The sequence below is a fragment of the Cavia porcellus genome, unplaced genomic scaffold (genome assembly GCF_034190915.1).
Source record: "Cavia porcellus strain 051 isolate PalLab524CR breed Dunkin Hartley unplaced genomic scaffold, mCavPor4.1 scaffold_5, whole genome shotgun sequence".
Lineage (NCBI taxonomy): Eukaryota > Metazoa > Chordata > Mammalia > Rodentia > Caviidae > Cavia > Cavia porcellus.
The window spans coordinates 67,009,910-67,029,128 of NW_026947488.1; the positions used below are offsets into that span (position 1 = coordinate 67,009,910).

The 19,219-nt window shown below is 37.3% G+C and overlaps 1 protein-coding gene across 14 annotated transcripts in view; it reads right to left on the reverse strand.

The window, feature by feature from the left end:
• Tfdp2 (transcription factor Dp-2) overlaps positions 1-19,219 on the reverse strand; it is a 195,197-nt gene that overhangs the window by 89,629 nt on the left and 86,349 nt on the right. Inside the window, exon 3 of one of the 14 annotated variants that reach the window (XM_063249109.1) lies at positions 5,870-5,904. The exons of the other annotated variants lie outside the window; for them this stretch is intronic. The gene's annotated coding sequence lies outside the window, so the exon portion shown is untranslated. The remainder of the gene's footprint in view (positions 1-5,869; positions 5,905-19,219) is intronic. 14 annotated transcript variants of the gene reach the window in all.

A 19,219-nucleotide genomic window follows, 5' to 3' on the forward strand; every position in this document is an offset into this window, starting at 1 on the left:
ATAATTCCAGCACTCTAGGAGGCTGAGGCAAGAAGATTTCAAGTTAGAGGCCAGCCTGGGCAGCTCAGTGACTAGCAAGACTCTGTCTTCAAAATGAAAAATAAAAATGGGCTGGGGACATGGCATAGTGCAAAGGTCCTGCATTCAACTCTCAGGGCCTCAATCAATCAAAAGTTTCTCTTTCAAAAGACAGAAAAACGGCCGCGAGTGTAGCTCCATGTGAAGATTCTCTATCACTTAACATCACTTAACCCACTGAAGACCAGGCTTCGGCACAAAAAGCTTAGGGAATATATTCACACTATATCCAAACCACAGCAAATTCATATTTACAACAAACATACTAATGAAGCTTTTTCTAATGATGCTATAATTTGTATGTTGCAAAGTTATTAGTGCTGGTCAGGCAGAGTGGTTGGGTCTTACAGGAGTGCAATAGTTCCCATGAGAGTGGGCTATTTTAAAAACAATGCCAAACACTTTCCCACACCTTTTCTCCTGTCTTGACACGTGGCCTTCCTCTCTCTTGGACGTGCTCCCACCATGACATCATCTGCCATATTGTGACTGTAATTAGAAGGGCCTCACCAACCGCCAACAAGATAGTCACCTCGTCTTAGACCGTCAAGCTCCAAAACTGGGAGCTAAATAAAGCCTCAGGTATTTTCTTACAGCAACACAAAACAGATTAAGACAAACCAGAAAAAAATGCATGCCACGCCCACAGGTTTTCTTCTCTCTCTAGCCTCCTACTACTACTAGTCTCTTCACATCTAGAAAAACATCACAAAAAATCCACTTCTGCCACTGCCTTTACAAGACTTTAGTCACCAAGGAAAACAGGGAAGTAATGATATGAAAGACAGGATAAAAAAATGTTCTCAGATACAACACATGTAGCACCTAAAGTTTCTGGTTAGCAAAAAGCTCACTTTCAGAGCTGGGCTTAGTGGCACATGGTTGTAATCCCAGCTCTTGGGAAGCTGAGGCAGAAGGCTCGCTGTGAGTTTGAGGTCTGCCTGAACTACATAATAGAACTTGTTAAAACAAAACCAAAAACAAACAACCAACCCAAAAAACCTCACTTCCTTAACTTGTAGGTATGGAGTAGAAATGGGAAGAAATCAATCTTTTTTCTTCTCATCCCTACTAGTCTATCTCAGGGATTTATCTTTACTTTCATTCATAGGAATATCTCCTGAGGGCTTATATATTTAATTTGAACTGCGAGTTTTAGATTTTACTTGAAATTTTGCTTCTCTGCATGTTTTAAAAATTTGAACATGGAAAGGAGAAAGAAAAATTTGGTTCACTTACTGCCGCCGACTCATGCTTCACACACTCGAACTTTCAAGGTTCAAATATCCTACAATAATTCAGCACATGTTCAACCCTGGAGCAGACAGATTCTCATCTACTTTTGCTTTCCCAAATTGCTAACCACACTGCAAATAAATAGCAATATGTCTTCCTACAAGGAGTAATACGCTTTCTGATATTATTGAGTACACCAAGTAGAACAGAAAGGGAAAGGTTCTCTCAAAGAAGCTCCAATCTAAATTAACAATGTCAAAAGACTGCCAAGAGACATAAGGCTTAAATTTATGGTAGGAAAGCAGGAGGTAATGATGAGAAAGATAGGAGGAAAAAATGCTCTCAGTGCTGCAAAGAGCAGTTGCAACACATGGCATCTAAAGTTTCTGGTTAGCAGAAACCTCACTTCCAGAGAACTAATTTGTATGGTAACAACCAATTAAAATTATGCTAGTTAATCCACAATAAAGTGTGTTTGTAAAACTTATGAATATGAGATAATATGCCACTTATAAGACTCACTCTAAGCCTAAGCTGAAAAATAAGTCTTTAAAAGATTTATAAAGAAATATATGAACACAGAGCACTGTATTTATGTGTTTAACCTCTGGTCTCAAAGACTGTTTTAATTGTTTTTATCACCTCAGAAAAGTAATTGACTTCTCTGTGCCTGTCTTTTCAACTCTACTGGTATATTAATAGCATCTATCTTACAAGGAAGTTATGAAGTTTTTATGAAAATAATGAATATAAAAGATCTAGCAGAGTTCCTGGAAAATTGCACTAAAAATACAAAAAGTACAAGACTTACAAAAATATTAATTCTCTGAAAATTGTGAGATAAAGCAAAATAGCCACCAAAGTCAAAAAGTACTTCAGAAAGGAAAAAAAATAAAATAAAAAAGAACAAACTGGGCACTGGTAACATAAGTCTGTAATCCTAGCTCTCTGGGAAGCTGAGACAGGAAGATCACAATTTAGGCAACTTAGTAACATAGCAAGATCCTGTCTCAAAAATAAAAACATAAAAAAGGGCTAGGAGCCAGGGATTTAGCTCAGCAGCATAAGTGCCTGGCAAGCACTAGGTCATGAGTTTGAGCCGTGGTACCAAAAAAGGTGGGGTGAAGGGCTAGGAATATAGCTCAGAATAAAGGCACTGAGTTTAATCTCCAGTACCACCCAACAAAAGAAAAAAAAAACAAGAACAACAAAACAAAATTATAAGAAAAAGACTATAAAATAGTATCTTACATGAGGGCTCATAAAAATTTAAGCAAAATGAATTCAAGCATGTATAAATAAGAGGCAGGTATAGGGACACACGCCTATAACCCAGTCACTTGAGAGGCCGAGGCAAGTGGACCTCAAGTTTGCGGGTAGCCCAGGCAACTTAGTGAAATCTTGTCTGAATAAAAAGTGCTGGAGGAGCAGCCAGAGGTACAGCACCCTAGATTCAATCTACAGAACCACAAAATGGGTATGTGTGTGTAGCTTTGTGGTAAACACTTGCACAGCATGCATGAAGTATACACACACCCACACAACACACACAGAAACTAGAGGATATGTAAAATAAACACAATATATTTTGCTTAAGTGAAATGTATCACAAACAAATGCAAGGTTGATTTAACACCAGAAAATCACTGTAAATTATCATATCTATAGAAGTTTTTAAAAGCTAAAACAATTCAATGACGCAAATAAAACAACTGACAAAATTCAACAGCTACTCATAGGTATTGCTTAGCAAAGAAGAGTTAAGAAGTTCTTCAAAGTGCTAACTACTACTAAAAAGCTTAGGGCTGGGGATTTAGCTCAGTGGCAAAAGTGCCTGCCTGGCAAGCGTGAGGTTTTGAGTTCGATCCCTGGTTCATAAAAAAAAAGCTTACAGCTAAAAATCATGATAAAAAATTATTTGCTGTCCCCATAAAATGATGAACAAGATAATGATGCCCACTTTTACTACTTTAATATTTACCAGTGTAATAGGGAAAAGAAGTAGTATAAGGGAGTAAGCCTGGACATACAAGCTTGTAATCCAGGCCGTTGGGAGGCTAAGTCAGGAGGACTATGAAGCAGGAGGAACTGTGATTTCTAGGTCAGCCTATTACAAAGTGAGTTCAATGCTGGCCCACAGCACATGGTGGAACCTTATCTCAGAAAAAGAGAGGAAGAAAAGGAGAGGAAAGACAGGGAAAAGTAGGAAGAAAAAAGATAGAAAACTATCTTTGTACACAAAATACTAACCTGTGTGGCAAATTCTATGATATCTATTAAGAATTTAGCAAGTGTTATGGCTTGTATTCAGCTGTACCCCCCACCCACCCAAGCCTCAGGCAATCATGGACAGGCTGAATCCAATGTTTGTATTTGGTTTATTGTCTAGCACTGGCATTGGTGATGTGAGTGCTATATCTGCCCAGGGGCAGAACCCACATACAGTGTAAGGACAGGAAGAAGGCATGTTTTTTCTTTTTTGCACGGTTTGTTCTTGCTGTTTTGCAGTGGCCATGAATGGTGGCCCTCCAATGCCACCTTGCCTTGGAACAAGCTGAGTATGGAATGAAGTCTCCAAAATTCTAAGAAATAGACCTTCTCTTCTCTAATTTTGGGTGTCAGGTATTTTGTCTCAACGAGAGAAAAGCAACTAAGATAGCAAGTTTAGTAAGTTTAGCACAGTCACAGGTAAATAGATAAATGCAAAACTCAACTGTATTTCTATATTCTATCACCTAAAATAATCAGAAATTGATATAAAACTTAATTTACAACAGTATTCAAATGAATACTTAGGGATAAAAATCAACAAAGTAGGCGTAAGACCATAAAATAAAAACTGAAACACACTGTTAAAGAAAATACAAAATTTAAGTTAATGAAGGGATAAAAAACTAAGCTCACAGTCAGAAGACTCAATCATAATAGGACGGTAGTTCTTTCCAAATTTATCTATGCATCAACAAAACTCATAATAAAAAAATTTATTGTTTTTGTAGAAAAACAATACTAGCTGATTCTAATATTTACATAAAAATTCAAAGGACTGAGTAGAACTAAAACAACTTTGAAAATGAATATAACTGGAGGACTTATATTACTGATTTTCAGACTTACTATAAAGCTACCTCAACCTTGGCACTATTTATACTTCAGAGGCTAATCTTTTGTCATGGGGGACTGCCCTGTGCACTAGAAGATGTTTTAGTCACAAGGGCAACTCCCCCACAACCAGCTGTGACAATCAAAAATGTATACTAACATTGCCAAAAGCTACTTTTCAATGAGAAAACTGTATTAAGACAGTGCAGCATGGGCATGAACACAGACTACACAGAACAGAACCTAGAATTAGACCCTCAATTAAGTCAGATCTCAACAAGTGCAAAGCAACTCTGTGGCAATGGATAATATTTTTAATAAATAATACCAGAATTTGATATTCATATTCAAGAAAAGTAAATCTCACTTCTTACGTCCATATACAAAAATGAACTAAAATCTTTAAATTTGAGGACTAAAACTAAAATGCTTCTTGAAAAGGATAGGAGAAAAATCTTAGCAAGCTTGACTTAGGCAAAGATTTTTTAAATAAGGCACAAAGAAGCACAAACTATCGTTTTTTTTGAGACAGGGTCTCACTGCATAGTTCACATTGACCTTGAACTCACTATGTAGTCGAGGCTGGCCTCAAATTATTGGCAGTCCTCCTGCCTCAGCCTCCCAAGTGCTGGAATTACAGCACCAACACACCCTGCTCCCAAACTATCATTCAATTGATAATTGAACACCAAAATATTACATATAAAACAGCTGGGCATGGTGGCACATGCCTATAATTCTAACACTCAGGAGACTGAGGCAGGAGGACCATTGCAAATCTGACATCAGCCTGGGTTAAGTGAGCTCAAGGCCAGCTTAAACTGCACAGTGAGACCTGATTCTGTCTCAAAAAGACAAAAAAAAAAAAAAAAAAAAATATATATATATATATATACACACACACATACACACACATATACACATTAAAAAAATAAAAAGACTAACTACAGTATGAAAGAAAATATCTGCAAAATATATCTGATAAAGGACTAAAATCCTGAATGAATAAGACAAACAATGTGATAAAAAAAAATGGGCAAAGACTGGGAGGCTGAGGTGCAAATATCGCATAAATTAGCAAGATCCTGTCCCAAAATAAAAAACAAAAAAGGGCTGGAAATGTAATTTAGTGTGAAAGTCCTGGGTTCAATCTCAGATTTGGGGGGGGGGTAGAGAAAGGTAGGGCAAAGATATAGTTACTTAACCAAAGAAAATATGCTGATAGCAAATAAACACATGAAAAGATTTGTAACATTAGCAATCATTATAGAAATGCAAATTGAAATCACAGTGAGCACAAAGAATAGCTAGAAAGGGAAGGAAAAACCACCCCTTTCCCAACCATACCACATGCTGGCAAGGGCACAGCAACTAGAACATTGCTGGTGTGAATACCACTTTACTTTAGGAAACATGTTTGGTGATTTTTCTATAACATTAAACATAAACTTACCATATTACCCAGCAAATCCACTTCTAGGTATTCACCTTAGAGAAATGAAAACTTATGTCAACACAAATGTGCATCTCAATGTTCACGCTGCTTTATTCATCACAGTCTACAACTGGAAACAATGCAAATGTTCATCAACTCATGAACATACAAACAGACGGTGGCATACCATACCAAAAACACTATTCAGCAGTAAACATGTACTGAACACACTGATACGCTAAGAACAAAAATCCAGACATAAAAAATACTCGTAAGTTATCAAAAATATTCTGCATATCTAAAATTACTTATGATTGCTAGTAGCTTCTTTTTAAGCTATATGGATCATTGGCACTTACTATCTTTTGTTATTTAATTTATTTATGTATCATGTCTCCTTACATCTCTGGGCTCATAGCATTTCCTAATACTAACAAAACATTTGTGTATCAACGCATGGTTTCATCATTATCATTCAATAAAACAAGTGGAATGTAGTATACAATATAATATAGTATACAAAATAAAATGGAGTCAAAATACAATGGGTTCACATTCCAGCTACTACACAGCTGATCTGCAGTAAGTCAGTTAACACATATAAAAGTGAATTGTTCCCTTATTCCTTAAACAGAAAACAGTGCCGAGGACATAGGAATGGTACAACCAGCAATTTTAAAGCAAGTGAGGCCGCTGGGGACAGAAACCTCCTGAGAAGGTTGGGAATGTAGCTCAGTAGTAAAGAAGGTCCTGGGCTCAACACGCCTAAGGAGAAGCAAGACAAAAGGTGAGTGTGGTGGCACAAGATCCAGTACTTTGGGAGACGCAGCAGGAGGATCACAAGTTGGGGCCCACGGGGGGGAACTCATCATGAGACCCTATTTCAAAAATTTTTTAAAATGGAGTGGGGGGGGGGATAGGGAGAGCAGGATATATCTCAATACAAAAGTCCTGGCCCAACCCCAGCACCATCTGGGGGGGGGGGGGTTGCTGCTGATAAGTAAAGGGTTGGAAGTTATACTTGAACTTGACTTTCAAAAGAGATTGAGAAAGTGGGCCTTGAGTCTTCTGTTTTTGCATCTTAAACTAGAGAAATCAAAAATGTTACCACAGAGACAGCTGGGTTTTGGCAGGAAAAAAACATTAAATCTTCAAGTTTTGAGCCTTCAAAGGCATCATTTCTATCATGGGAATGGGACTCCATAAGTATTGAACTGTTCATCAACATACAGAGTAAATAAACAATTTTAATCTAATATAAAACAAGTAGTTTTACTCTAATGATGTAGTGTTCCCATAAAAATTCATCTCAGTAAGACAGAAATCACAATTTCAGATATTTGGTTTATTTATTTAGCCAAGAATCTACAATTTGTGGAAAGATGAATGCTTATAAACCAAAAACCAGGATCATACAAAGAATTGCATTACAGTATACTGACAATGCTTCATTAAGGATTTGCTGTGTGCCTACCATGTGTGCCAAAGTACATTATGCTAGGACATGTATTTTATCATTTCCTTCTCACAGTATCCATTATGAGTGAGCAGATTATTTCTGTTGTGGGAGATGGAAAAAAGTGACATTCTGAGGCCAGGGATTTAGTTCAGTGGCCTAAGTACCTGCCTGGCAAGCACAAGGTTGTGAGTTCGATCCCTGATACAAAAGAAACAAAATCACACACACACAAAAAAAGTGACATTCTGAACTATGTCATTTGCCCAAGTCACCCTCTGTACATGGTAAGGCTAAGATTCAAGCTTAGGATAAATCTGACTACAGTCTGGGTATAGCTCAGTAGTACAAGTGCTTTAATTGGATCCCAGACATGGGAAAAGGACAATAAAGACCCACCACCCTCCAAAACCAGAAAGTAACCATTTACCACTGCATGAGGCCCAGTTCTGAATTAAAGCTGGCAAAATTCCTCAAAAATAGAAGACTTTTTTCCTCCTAGGGTAGGAAACAGATATTGTCTATACAAATGGAAAATTGAGGCTTACACATAAAGTAAGAAAGGTCTTTTATTTCCTGTTTGTTTTTTGAGACAGGGTCTTACTTTGTAATTCAAGATTGCCTCAAACTCATGTAATCTTCCTGCCTCAGCCTCCTGAGTGGTGGGATTACAGGTGTACATCACCATGTCTGGCTAGAAAGCAAGGTCTTGAAATTTTAAATGCCTAGCCCCTTCTTTGCATTGGCACTCCCCTCAACTGTATCATGTCATTGATGAAGAAGGGAAGAAGAGGAGGAAAAGTACATACAATTATATATGATCAAGTGTTTTTATTCTTTCAATAGCCCACATGTGTTTACTGATTACATCCAAAAGGTCAAGCACAGTGCCTGGCACAGGCTGATAACAAGTAAATTAAAAAGAAGACTCAGCTTATCCCATAGGTAGGTTTTTGGTTTTTTTTAAACCAGGAATCAAACTCAGGACCTCACACTTGCCAGGCAGATGCTCTGCTGCTGAGCTATATCCCCAGTCCAGTCAATCTTATAGGGTGACACTGACAAAAAAGTGGAGCATTAAAATGCAGTCCAGTAAGTGCAGAAATGGAGCAGTGCAGGTTGCCACAGAGGTATGGAGAAGAGAAATTAAACACAGAGAGTACAGAGATAGGGCCATCAGGTAAGATACAGGATTTCCTGTTGGGCATGATAGTGCCTGCCTCTAATACCAGTGATGCAGGAAGCTGACGCTAGAGGATACTTTCAGTATAGGAGTTCAAATTCAACCTAGGCAACAGAGAGAGACTTTCTCAAAATAAAGAAATGTTGTTCTGTATTTCATGTGGCTTCGTGCATGCAAAGCAAATATTCAACTACTAACCTACAACCCCCATATTTTCACTTGTTGTATCTAGCAACCCGCTGTGTGAATGATTTTACAAAAGCCGACCAGGGCTGAAGATCCTGTAGCAGAATAAATTGATACCTAAGATGGAAAGTAAACTATTAAATTTGAAGGCTGAAAAAGCATGGCAGTTGCTTCCATATGGGGACAGACATGTGACAAGGATCTGAGGCTTCCTGGCAGCAGTCAAGGAGCTGAGAGTTCTTGCCAATAACCATGTAACTGAGCCATCTTGGAAGCATACCTATGGCCTTGTCCAGCGTTCATATAATTACAGCCCTCAGCAACAGCTTAACTACGAACACATGAGAGCGTGTGAGGCCCAATTACCTAGGTAAGCCATTTAGAATTTCAGAGGCTCAGACATCGTGTGAGATTAAACATTTTAGATGATTAAGTTTCAGAGTACTTTGTTGTAAAGCAAGAGATCATAATGCTTAGCCCATCAGAGCAGTCTTGTGTTCCTTGTGAATGAGCCTACACTAGTACCCTGTCATACTCAATCACTGGCTAGGAAGAGCCACAACCAATGTGACAGGTGGTAAATCCAAAGGGGCTGCAGCTGGGATTGTCAGTCACCTCTGCCTCCCGCTAGGAGACCCAAATGGTGCATTTTCCATGGCCACCACAGGATTATAGAAGCTTATTAACTATAGCATATCCTTTCTGGAACAAAATAAGATCTTTTTAAAGAAGAAAATTTAAAAACAAAAGTTTTTTGAGTTGAACTTACTCCCTGGAAAGAACTGAATGAAAACAGAAAATACAAGCAAGATAGGGAAAATCATCAGAGCTAAGAAAACTCCAAATTTTGGATTAATTCTGGTTCGTAGCTTGACTTTATGTGTGCTAAGAACTGATACTACTCTGCCAACCAAAAATAGTAATAATAATAATTTATACCTATGTAAGTTGTTTTGTTCTCTCCTTCAGAAAAAAATTTCTGGAACCTAAGGACAGTGTGCATCTGAGGAGCTGTGAACTGCAATTAGTCAACTAATCCAGAATTTCTAAGGGCTTCTGGTGAAACAAATTGAATATTGTGAATACTATAAATTACTTTATTTCAACAAGTTTCAAGTTAAAGCAATTATATTTCCAACTATTTAAAGTGAACCAAAAAATGTCAGATAAAGATAGTTCCTTCTATTTCCATACAAGATCAGTTGAGAGAGAACATAGTACATAATAGCTACAGAACTAAGTATGGCTTAAGGGAGATGAGGCCCCAGAAGTGGTTCCTTACTTTTATAAAGTTTTCCATCTAAACCATCTCTGAGTTCATGCTATCATAACATGTCCCCACCACCACCAGGTCAATTCAGTATCAGTTGTGTGTGTGTGTGTTAGAATCTTTTAAGATCTATATTCCACAGATATCTGATGTCACTCTTCTACTTATGGCCTAGAAAACAGTCATAATTATCTTTGAAGATCCCCAAATTTTGTAGATGCTAAGAATATTCATTTTAAGGGTTTATATGTCCAGAAAAGCACAGTCTACTAATCTAAATAAATCCTAATCTAACCTGTGCTTTCTAGAAATTTTTTGTTAATGTTTTTAGTATTCTATTTCTAGACTATGCATTGATACACAAAGCAAAATCCTAAGTTTCAAGCCGAAGCCCATGCATTTGAGCACATATCATTAGCCCAATGACTTTCTTTCTTTCTTTTTTTTTTTTTTTTTTTTCGTTTTTATCGGTACCAGGGATCGAACTCATGACTGCCTGCTTGCAAGGCAGGCGCTTATGCCTTTTCTTTTCTGTGTGTGTGTGTGTGTGTGAGTTTTTAAGACAAGGTCTCACTATGTAGTGTAGGCTGTAGCTTAGGCTGGACTTAAACTCAAAGCAATCTTTTTGCCTCAGCCTACTGAGTGCTAGGATTATAGGCCTGTGTCACCATGCCCACTGAGGTCTAAAGATCTGAAATCTCAAAACCTGGCCAGCAAAATAACTGTCAACTTCTAGAGGATTAGCTGCTTTTTCTAACTAAATATTGCAATGTAAAATTTCACAACCCAAATTAAAAGAGTTAGGGAAAAACATTCAATACAAAATTCTTTACTATCGTCTAGCATAACAGATGCTACTCAAACAAAGCTTCACTGTTTTTACTCTCTGCTTCTAGCTTTCTTTCTTTATATGTGGAATTTCTTATATTTTTGTCCTCGTAAGTTCTTTTCCTAGTTCTCTGTGTTCATTAAGTAACAAATTGCAGGATTTCTTATCTCACTGATCCATCTTCATTAAACCCTAAAGATACAAAATTGCAAGGCAAGAGACAAGCCAAATCTCCCATCAAAACCTGAAAAAGAGGGCTGGGGATTTAGCTCAGCGGCATAAGCACCTGCCTTGCAAGCAGGTAGTCGTGGGTTCGATCCCTGGTACTGATAAAAAGGAAAAAAAAAAAAAAAAACACCTGAAAAATAAAGTCTGACCCGGAAGTTGTGTCATTATTTCATCTACTCAACAAATACACCTTGTACTGAGGCCCTATGACTCAGACAGTATCTAAGGTACCAGTTTTACTTTATCTTGAAGAAAGCAGTTTAAGATGAACAAAAGAAAACTGCTAATCAAAAAATTTCCAAAATGAAACTTTCACAGTAATCCCATAAACTTAAGTCAGAAAATCAGGAAGGTAAAATTGTGAAAGCAGTTGGAAATAAATGTTTTAATGGGGGTTTTTTGGTGATATTTATTTTGAGTGAATCTAATTATTCAAACACCCATTAAAATACAAAACAAAGTCATCTTTTTATTAAAAAGCTGCTATCATAATATAACCCTAAAATACCAAAAGGTGGGTGAGTTGGTGAAAGGGGTTAGAGCTCAACAGAACATGCACTTTGCCTTCAGGAAGCTCTGGATTTGAGCCCAGCTCGGGAAAAAAACAAAAGCAAAATAAAACAAGAATCTAATGAGGGTAGTAATTATCCCATCCTTCTTCCCTTCTTTCCAACTGAGGCAGGAGATTAGGGCTGAGGCAGGTGTGAATAATCTGTCAATCATGAGACCCAGGCACATGCAGAAACCACAGAATCCACAAAGACTGCAGTTCTTGAACATTGCAAATGGAACCAATCTTCAATTTTTCATTCACATCTGGCACAAAACCAAACGAGCCTTCAATAGAACAGCCTAATTCTGACATAAGGTCAAGTGAGTTACTGACAGAACAGTCCCAAATGCATTATTTGTATGAGGGAGAAGCCCAATTCCAGATACTAACAGGCTCTGCATCCATGTACAGTTGCTGTCAATCATTTCACCAGCCTGCTCTCACTCTGTAGGGCGTATTCTACTTCTTTTCCATCTTCAATAAATCTTAAGTCCTTGCGAACTTTTCCACATGTCTTGTCAAATTCTTTGCTCAAGATAGCAAGGACCTGAATATAAGCTCTTTGAGACCCACCAACTGGTAACATTTTCTTGGCAAGCCAACCAGGAGGTGAAGCCCTTTGGAGAAAGCCTCCCCCCCACCCAACCAAAAAATACCCAAAAGCATAAGCGTGGTCCACTTGATGCCATGGCTCCCCTTTTAGGGTGGCTATGAACATATCCTAAACCAGGAAGACTCAAGTCGTCATTCAGGTGACAACTGAGCCTTAGGACCTGGAACTCTATGGACTCAAACTGAGAAGGAGCCTACTGGTTTACCTTCTTTATTTTTTCCCTCCTCTCTCCCTTAAAAAAAGCCCCAAACCCCTTCTTGTTCCTTCTTTTCCATTTAGGCTTTTGTCTGTCAGAAAACTGAAATCCTATAACTTTTTCTGATTATTAGCTATCAGGGAGACACAGGGAGTGATGGACTTGGAAAGCTTTCTCATGCCTCTGGAGACAGTTCCCACTGTGTCCCGGCATGAGAAGGGGGAGGAGATGGGCATGGCCTCTGTTTTCCCAGCCCACAGGAAAGGGCCCCAGGCCTGTGGGAAGGGCCGCACTCAGCCCTTCCCCATAGTCTGCCACGAACTTCTCAGTCCTCAGGCTGCCAATGAGGCCCTGCCTACGGATATTTTTTCATCTGGAGCCTCTTGAGTTTTCTTCGCTTTTTTTTCTTGCTTCCTTCTTCTACCCTGTTTGGTTCTGCTACTCTCAAGTTTATCTTCCTTTCTCTTTCTCCTCCTTTTGTTTTTGGTCACTCATTATGGCTATGAGTCAGTTAAGAGCTCCCAGAGTGTCTGCTATTAACCCAGTTGCAGAATAGACCATTTTAGGCTCCACTAGGCCAGGGAAAACAGATCATACAGGTTCCATGTGTGGGACCTAAAGTTTAGTATATCTGTTTTGTTCCTATATTTTTATTCTTTCCAATATTTTATTCACCTTTCTTACTTTTTGGGAGGTACAGCTGTCGACACCTTGGTCTCCTGCTTCAGTAGCCACCTACCTACCCTAGCCTGCCACTCTTTGTGCTCAAAGTCAGCTTTTCCTCCTCATGGCCTTTTATTTCTAGTTATTCCTGGTGAGTGCCTTTCTCAGGGTCCCAGTCCCTAAGACGTCAGGCAGCCATCCCAATTCACCTTTCTAACATGGTTTTTAGCCAAGACTTTCCACCACGTTTTCTGAGATGACCTTAACGACACTGGGAAATCTAAGCTAAAGTCTGTTTTCAGGGAACATAAGGGTCTCCTCCCCTCTTCCCTTGTAAATCTCATTAGTTCCTATCTGTTTCTTCTAACAGAAAATTCAGGTAACTTAGAAACATGTCCCTGCAGGCCTAAGTGGAACAAAGGGAAAAAAGGGAGAAAGGAAAAAAAAGAAGCCAATTCCACATATCAAACTCCCCTGTGTGGCTGAGAACTGCGTCCCAGCCACCCTCACTCTGCAGAACACGTTTGCTTCCCCTCTAGTCCAGGGAAGCCCTCGATACCTTTTCCACATGTCTTGTCCAATCCTTGTCACGACACCAAGCAGCTGGAAAGAATCTCTTGGGGACCCGAAAGCCAATAACATGACTACAATTAAATCTCTAACAAAATGTGTGAGTGTATGAGTGTGTGTGCGTGAACAGTTTCTGGATTGTTTTGAGTCTTCCACCTCAGAGAACAGGAAGAACAGAATAAATTCTGAGAACTACACATGTAGGGTTAGCAATAGATACCAATGGATAAAATAGAAAAAAATTGAAAACAAGATATTAAGAACATTACAGCAAGGTATGGTGGTGTATGCCTGTAATTCCAGCACTTGGGGTGCTGAGGCAGGAGGATTCCCATGAGTAAGAGGCCAGCCTGGGCTATGTATTGAGTTTAAGTCAGGCTGTACTACATAGTGAGACTCCATCTCAAAATAATAATAATTTCAAAGTATTAAAGCTCCAAAAGTAAAAATACTCTCAATCTAGCAGTGTTTCTGATTACAACTAAAATAGTCTACCAGGTTACTTAGACGTCTTTGTTAAAACATTTCAACCCCCTCACTCCCACCCCTGCCAAAAAACCAGGGTCTGCAGTATAGTCCAGACTGGCCTTGAACTCATTATGTAGACCAGGCTAGCTTTAAACTCACAGTGATTCTCCTGCCTCAGCCTCCCGAGTGCTGAGATTACAAGTGTGTTCCACCATGCCTGGCGCCTGAAGGATTTTTTATAAGAATATCTTTCAGTTTGTAGCTGACATCTACAAGAAACTAACATTCAATTATAAAAGTATTTTAGGCAAACATATCAAATCTCATTAAAGATTACTTTATAGGACATTATATTAACACTGGAGTGTTTCACCTTACCTTTTTTTTTTTTTTTTTTTGGTACTAAGGATCAAACTCACAACCTTGTGCTTGTCAGGCAGGCACTTGTGCCACTGAGCTAAATCTAAATCCCCAGCCCTCTTACTTAAGATTAAGTGTAAGCTGTTTTTAACTGACTCTGGATCATGTTATTACCTCCTTGGATACATTTGGCAAAATATTTCTTGTAATTAAGCTCTTTGGATTGAAACTAAAATGTATCTGATACCAAATTGCACACTACACATTTTAGTATAATTTACAACAAAAAATATGATTCATAATTCATTAATCATCAGGGAACTCAAAATTAAAACTGTAATGTAGTACTACTACTCACACCAAAATGAGGACAAGGAAACATTTAAAAATTCAGTGACAATTAATTTTGTGTGCCACCTTTAATGGGTTAAAGGATACTCTGAGCTCTGAGCTCGTAAGACATTATTTCAGGGTCATCAGTGACAGTGTTTTCAGAAGAGATTAGTATTTGACCCAATATATTCTATAAAAGTCATCCCCAGCAGTGCTGGGAGGCGTCATCCAATGTGTTGAGGTCCTGAACAGAATGAAAGAATGAAGGAAGAGAAAATGTGCTTCAATTTGAGCTAAGACTTACATCCTGTCCTGTCATCAGACACTGGCCTCCTGATTCTTGGGCTACTGGAATAGAACTACGACTTATACCATCAATTCCCCTAGTTCTTAGGTCTTCAGATTTGAGCTGTACCTCATGGAATTGGCTCCCTTTCTTCTCCGCTTTCAGACTCAAACTGAATTATACTCCAAATCTTCCTGGTTCTCCAGGTTGCACACAGATTATGGGACTTCTCACTCTCTATAACTACATGAGCTTCCATAATTAATCCCTATAACCCCACTTACCCACCCCTTGCCCAATAGGAGAGCTATCCTGTGGTTCTATTTCTCTGAAGAATCCCATATAATTTGCATCAGGCATTGACAAGGGTGTGGAGCAGCAGGAGTCCCATATTTTGCTGAAGGGAATATAAACTGGTAGAACCACTTTGGAAAAAGTTATCCAGAGTATCCATTAAAAGTGAAAGCTAACCAAATAATTCCAGTCCTAGGTATATGCCATACAAAAAGGCATTCATGTGTTTATCAAAGAAGACAGACTAGAATGTTTATGACATCACTAACCCCACTGTTCAAAGACTTAAAACTGCCCAAACACCCACAACATCAGAAATGAATAAACACATTACGGTTTATTCAAACAGTGCACTATTATATAGCAGTGGGAAAAGATGAACTATAACTACATATAACAAATGGGTAAATCTCACAAACAATGAGCAAGAAAGTCATCCACAAAAGAATAAATACTGTATGTACAATGAAAGGCAAAAATAATCTGTGCTGTTAGAAATCAAGATAGTATTTATCCCTCAAAGAGAGCACAAAGCATACTTCTGGGAGTAGTAATATTTTGCTTCCAGATATAAGTGCTTGTCTATAAAATTACACTGAGTTGTACACTTATGTATGTATTTGTCTGATATATTTCAACTACAACTATTATATATATATATATATATGAAAGATGACTATTTTAATTATAAAAGTAACACCTTATCATGGATACATTATAAAATATAGCAATAATCTCCTTACCTTGTAGATATTCTGTAAATAGAAATTTAACATATTTCCTTTTCTTCTACAAATAAATTTCACATTGCTAATATAAAATACATGTCACTTAAATTTGAGCTGTTAAATATCAAAATGTCCCTACATATACTTTATATTATAAAACTCGCTATCGCATTCCTATACATATATAAATTTACTTTTTAAACCAGCTAGTAAGAGCCTTCTACGTTTGAACTACTTGTTTGTTACCCATAAATAACGCGATACTAAACACTTTTGTCTTTGTCTATGTTACTCATATGTTGAAATTTATTGTCTTAGGATAGATTCTAGAAGAAGCATTACAGGAACCAAATTTTCCCCTTAAAGTTAGTTGAGGGCCAGGGGTTTAGCTCAGTGGCGTAAGTGCCTGCTTCAAACACGAGATTGTGAGTTCAATCTCCAGCACCAAAAAAAAAAAAAAAAGTTAGTTGAAATATTGCTGTTATCTTGAAAAGAGAGGCTGGCAAAAAGAACAAAATGAGTTATTTTTCTTCCATTCTTCACTAGTGTTTTTTTTGTTTTGTTTTGTTTGGTACCAGGGATCAAACTCACGACCTAGTACTTGCCAGGCAGGCACTTACGCTGCTGAGCTAAATCCCCTATCCAACTAGTCTTTTATTTTAGAAGGTACTCCTTAGCTAGTAGAGCCCCTTAACAGAGCAACAAGATTTACTGCCTAAAAGTCTAAGATATGTAAAGCTCAGTGACATCTCAGTACTAGACACACAACAGGTACTTTAAAAAAAGTTTTCTGAATTAAACAACAAAAAAAAGCTTAGGTGGGGGGAGCATAAGCAGAAAAAAATGAGGTTGATCTTAACTACTACTACTCCATTTCTTAGAGTACCTTTAAAGCAATAGTTCTCAAGGGAGCTTCCCTAGAAATACCAATTTTCAGATCCCATCTCAGATCTACTGAGCCAGAAACTCTGGTGGTAAGTGAGGCCTGATAATCTTTCTAACATGCCCTCCAAGTGATTCAAATACTTGCTAAAATTATTGCTCCAAAAGCTACTTTGCTATTCTTGAAGACTTTATAGGTAAACAGATATTTTAATATTTTTCTTTACTTAAGATTTGTAACTTGCATTCTGCAATGTCATTTCTGCTGTTTTTCATACTTTAATGAGTCCCAAGTGGCCTCACTAAAACATATGCAAAAGATGTCACTGAAAAGAGAGATAATCAAAGAGTTTCTAGCTTACTCTAAGACATGTATAAAATACTTGATTTAATTAATATCACAGACAAGAAATGAAATACAGTTGGTATTCTGTATCTACAGATCAAAAACATTCAAGAAAACATTGCATTTGTACTAAACAAGCAGACATTTTTCTTGTCACAATTCCCTAAATAACAAAGTGTTAAAGACACGTAAGAATTATAAGAAATCTACAGATGATTTTTAAAGTTTATAAAAGGCTATGCTTAGGTGACATCCAAGTATTACGCCATTTTATATAAAGGACCAAACATCTATACATTTTGGTATCTTTAGAGGGTCCTGAAACCAAAGCCTCATGGATATAAAAGACAATGTATTATCAATAATTCTAACAGCTGGTTTCTTTTACTTCAAAATACAACATGGGGGGCTGGGGATTTAGCTCAGCGGCATGAGCGCCTGCCTTGCAAGCAGGCAGTCGTGAGTTCGATCCCTGGTACCGATAAAAAACGAAAAAGACAAAAAAAAATTAAAAAAAAAAAAAAAAAAAACAAAATACAACATGTAAGTAAATGTATTCAGCTGCTCTTTCTCAATAGTCATCATCTTATAGGCATTTATTTAATACAATGATAACAGAACAGCTGGAATATCAAGGAAACAATGAAGGAAGGAAGGGAAAGAGAACTAATATTTTATTTAGCACCTATTACAAACAAAGCATTATGTATAAAGCTTTACCTGTGAACATTAAACACGAAAACATCCTACATAAGAGATAGGTATTATTATCCCCATAACAAGTGTAAAAATCAGAGATATAGTTAATTTTTATACACTAATTTTAGGCATATAGTAACAAAACTAACATCTGAGGCTGTGCCTCTCTAATGCCAAACCCTATGCCTTTTCAAATACATCAAAATCACTTTACAGCATGAAGGAAACTATACTGCCTTTTCAGTAGAGTACATAAAAACTACTCAAAAAGATTATTTAGCAAAATTTGATCAACTTTTAATACTTTTCCCACTTAGCACTTTATTTTTTTAAATCACACACCTTTAGAAAGGAATATTTTAGATACCATTTTTAATTACATGTTTTATTTAAAAAAAAAGATTAAGTCAGGTTATATGTCAGAATGGGGAATTTAATCTCTCCTAAACAGCAAATAGTTACAAATAAATTATACTGCAAGAGTTAATAAAAACACTGTATTAGAATAGAGCTGCTAAACAGTGTTATGGCATGTTTACGGATATTTTGCTTTTGGTTTTAAAAAAAAATCATGCAAATTTGGGGCTGGGGATTTAGCTCAGTGGCATAAGCACCTGCCTTGCAAGCAGGTGGTCGTGAGCTGGATCCCTGGTACCAATAAAAAGATTTTTAAAAAAAAGGAAAAAAAAATCATGCAAATTTTATATTGGTCATAAAAAAGACAAATATAAATAAAGTTCAACAAAGAAATCATTTAAAACAAGTTTGAGAAACAAATCCCAATTGGCAATAAAAACTTACCCTTTTTCCCTTTATGCTGTAAGACTGAAATTAACTACTGCCAGTAAGGTCCCTAATAAAAAAGATAGCTAGTGCAAATAAAATGGACAATAGATAAATTTCATTTTCAAAATACTAAAAACAAAAATAATCACATATAAAGTGACAACTTATTTCAACAGTTAGTCAACTGAACCACAAGGTGACTCACTGAAAATGAATTTTGAAATAATGTAGTTAACAAGATTACAGATATCCACTGGTCCATAGAGTATCAGTTAATCTCCCATAACAAGTAATACAAGGTTATCTGAAAGATAGGTACCATGATCATTTTCTTTATAAAGCAATTAGATGAATTATTAAAATAGGGATAAAAATCTGCAATAAAAATGAAAAAGGCCATCTTCTTGAGGCTTACATCTAATATACTGCATTATCAAAA